Source organism: Puma concolor, chromosome E2 (genome assembly GCF_028749965.1).
Source record: "Puma concolor isolate L17-30 chromosome E2, mPumCon1.1.hap2, whole genome shotgun sequence".
Taxonomy (NCBI): Eukaryota; Metazoa; Chordata; class Mammalia; order Carnivora; family Felidae; genus Puma; species Puma concolor.
In genome coordinates, this window is record NC_141681.1 from 2,501,532 (window position 1) to 2,505,370 (window position 3,839).

Sequence of the window (3,839 nt, forward strand, 5' to 3'; positions counted from 1 at the left end):
TACAGTGGTTTTTGTAGGCGTCCGTGAGTCTGTCTCGGCCGGAGATGCGCTGACCCCTGCCCGCGGTGTCTTCAGCACGAGCCGCTGCTCAGAGGAGGGGGGTGGGAAGTGGCAAAGACCGCCTGGCCCCAGGGCTCGCCCCCAAGTCCCCGGTGCTTCGCAAGGGTGAGGCAGGAGGGTTTCCTCGGGGAATTCGGTGCCGGGGCCTCAGGGACTCCCTGTCCTGCGTGTGCGCACTGCCCATGCCCCCCTGAATCTGGCGCCTGTCGCCTTGCGCAGACTGCTCCTGTCTGGGAGGGGATCGGGGCATCTGATGTTCCAGGGTCTGGGCTCAGCCTCAGGCACAAAGACACCCAGCCCCTTCTTCCCCGGTGTCTTTTTTTAAAGGATTATTATTATTATTATTATTATTATTAATGTTTATTTTTGAGAGAGAGAGAGACAGAGCACAACTGGGGGAGGGGCAGAGAGAGAGGGAGACACAGAATCCAAAGCAGGCTCCAGGCTCTGAGCCATCAGCACAGAGCCTGACGCGGGGCTCGAACCCACAGACCGCGAGATCATGACCCGAGCCGAAGTCGGATGCTCAACTGACTGAGCCACCCAGGCGCCCCTAAAGGATTATTTTTTTTAGTTGCGGTAAAATTCGCACAACATAAGTCCGACCACTTTAAAGTGTACGATTCGGTGGCATTTAGTAAATTCACAGTCGTGTACAACCACCACCTCTGTCTGGTTCCAGAACATTCTCCTCCCCGAGAAACATGCCCCGTAGCCATCAGCAGTCATGCCCGTGCCCTACCCCAGCCTGGGCAACACCGTCTAGTTCCTGTCTCCGTGGACCCGCCTGTCCTCGACACTTCATAGAATCCGATAGTATGAGGCCTCCGGTGACTGGCTTGTGTCACTGACCATGTTTTCGAGGTGGATCCCTGCGAATGCCAGCACCTTGTTCCTCTTCATCGCCGCATAGTGTTCCACGGTGCGGGTCTGCTGTCTTTTGGTCCATTTGTCCATGGACGGACATTGTCGTTTCCACTCTTAGCCGTTGTGAACAGTGCTGGTTTGAACACCAACTTTCACCTCTTTGGGGTACACACCGGGGAGTGGAATCGCTGGGTCACCCGACTTTCCTTTGACCCGACGGAAGGTTTCAACCCCCTCTCGGTGCTGGCTCACCTGAGCTGCTTCCTCAAGGCTCCCCCGGCCCCTGACTTGCTGGGGAGGGCCTCATTCCCAGGCTAGCGGCCCGCGGTCAGTGGGGTGCAGGGCGTCCTTGCTGAAGCACAGACCGGTGCCTTAGAGGCGATCCCCAGAGGCGACTCGGGATCACAGACCCTGTGTGAAATGACGCTGAATTGTGTAGCGAGAAGCTTCCGCCCCCATCAGGTGTGGACCCCCGTGATTTTCCTTCTCTGTGTCCGTAGACCTGGTTCCCATCCTCTGACAGTCAGAGAACCTGCTGGACCCCTGATGTGGTATTTTGTTACATTGTATTTGTTTTTACGCTTACCTTGGATTTGTGGCTGGTTTTCCCGTTAGGTGAGTCTATTTAAAGGGAAATAGTGAGTGCGGGAACAGTGATGGGGAGACCAGGAGAGGAAAGGTTTGAGACACCCCGGGCATCAGTCATACGGGACCAGGAGGCGGAGACGTGGGTGTTGCCTCAGCCTCCCTCTTCCTTTCCCTGTCTTCCTTCCTTTCCTTCTTTCTATAAAATTAGACACAATGAAGCAAGGCACTTGGTGAGTTCAGACAAACACATACACTTGGTAAACCAACACCCCAAGAAGATAGAAAACGTTACTAGAAAGTGTTCTGGAGCACAGATTCCTGGTCAGACGTGCGGGATTCCGGTTCGGCAAGGCTTGGGCAGAATCCTGGGGTCCGGAGTTTAAGGGGCTCCTGGAAGGAGTCATGGGGGAGCCAGCTGGGAGGTGCCGGGTTGGGGTCAGGGTCTGAAAGCCCAGCCTGGAACTCGTTCCCGGGTCCCGTCCCTCCCTCCTCGCCCGCCATGCTGTCTTCTGCCCCAGCCCCCTCGAGGGTGCATCCTTGGCCAGGTGGGCAGTGTGATGTCACTTGAGCAGGTGCACATCGCCGTGACTTGGGGAGCTGGGCCCTGCCTGAGGCGCCACAGAGGGTGCCCAAGGGACAGCTGGGGGCTGGCTGGACCCACTGACGCTTTATTTTCAAACAATTTGCATCCACATTTAAAAATGAGGAAATAGCAGATTTAAAAAAAAAAACAAAAACAAAAACCAAATTTCTGACTTCTCTTTAAAAAAAAAAAAATTCAAAAATGTGGCAGTTTGAGGCTATCAGTCTGCAGGCGCTGGAAGAGGCTGGAGCCTCCCGGCAGCTGCCCCGTCTCTCTAAGCCGCCCAGGCGCCGAACCATTGCCTCCACCTGCCCGTTCAAGTCCCTTCTCTTCTGCTCTGGCCCCTGGAGGCATGTGAGATTTCAACTCCTGCCCATATAAAAACCATCCCCATGAAACCAGCAATCCGTACCAGGCCACCGGGTTGATGAAACCCTGGGTTGTGTAACACGCGGCCCGGGTCCAAGCATCCCCCGCGGCCCCGGGCCCTCCTGGAGCCAGCGGCACAGAGACTGTGGGAGTAAAGGGTCCGGAGAGAAAGGGCGGGGGCAGGGGGAGGCACCGGCTGCTTTCGGACGGTTTGCCCGGTGGGTCTGGGATCACAAGTGAACAGCCCAGGTGCCAAGGGCAGACGTGAGGAGCAGAAGGAACGGACGACAGTTCCTTTTGCCTCCAAGCCGGTTTCTCACGGGGGGCTGTGGACATCTGGGGCCAGGTCATTCTTCGTGGATGTCTTTGTTGGGGGCCCGACCTGTGCTTTGAAGGATGTTGGACAGCACCGCTGACCTGGACCCTCTAGAAGCCAGTAGCCGCCCCCCCCCCCCCCCCCGCCGCAAACTGTGATGAACAGAATGTCTCCAGAGACCGCCAAGCGTCCCCCTGCTTGAGAACCAAGCCCAGAGGCCACTCGGGGGCCCGGCCGTTGACCAGAGTTGGCCCCGGGGGGCGGGGTGGCCTCTTTGCCGTCCCGGCCGGGGAGCAGAGTGTCTCCGTTTGCACATTCCCACTCTGACACAGTGACCCCAAGGCTGCGTCCTATCAACAGGCAGGTGGCGGCACCTCACTCCCAGATCCCCTGCCCTCCCCGCCCCCCATTGGTGACTCACAGGCCCAGGTGAGGGCGGGGCAGTGTCAGAGCAACTGCTGGGAGCATCTGGCCAACCGCGACCCAACCGCCACCTCCACTTACGCAAGTGCCAGCCTGCGCGGAGAAGGCTGAGCGCCTTCTGTTGGGAAAGAAACCCCCGGGGCACGTTTGTTCGTTTCCTCGCCTCAGTGAACCCGGGAGCCAGGTGGATGCACCGACAGCCGCTCTGGCTGTCCTCACTCCACCCCTCATGCAAAACGGCTGATGCAAGAGGTTCCAGGATTGCTCTGCTCCCCGCAACTGGGAAATGCCACTTGAGGGGGAAGCAGGCCTGCAAACCGCAGGTGACTTGTTAAAAAAAAAAAAACCACCGCCAGCTTGTGGCAGAAGGGACCTAGTGGGGCTCTGTGGAGGGGGGACTCAAGAGGGACCCACAAAAAGGGGACAAACGCTGCGGGCACAGAAGGCAGAAAGGAAAGTGAGTGCCCGTGTGTCCCCACACCCACTGCGAGAGCCCGGTGGGGGGTGGGGGTGGGGCCTGCGAGGAGGGACAACGGGCCCTAGAGGGACAGGCACGCATCCCCAGTCTTCACAGGCCTGAGCAATGGGAGTTTTCTGGCCAGGGCTGCGGGGAGGCTCTGAGGCCTGGAACGC

The 3,839-nt window shown here is 58.3% G+C and overlaps 1 long non-coding RNA gene across 1 annotated transcript; it reads right to left on the reverse strand.

Moving 5' to 3' along the window:
- Window positions 1-669: 669 nt before the first annotated feature.
- LOC147573297 (uncharacterized) lies at window positions 670-3,524 on the reverse strand. Its single transcript, XR_015244594.1, has 2 exons — window positions 3,288-3,524; window positions 670-1,711 (listed from the first exon to the last, which is right to left on the reverse strand). It is a non-coding gene; the product is annotated as an uncharacterized LOC147573297 (long non-coding RNA).
- Between the last annotated feature and the right edge of the window lie 315 nt (window positions 3,525-3,839).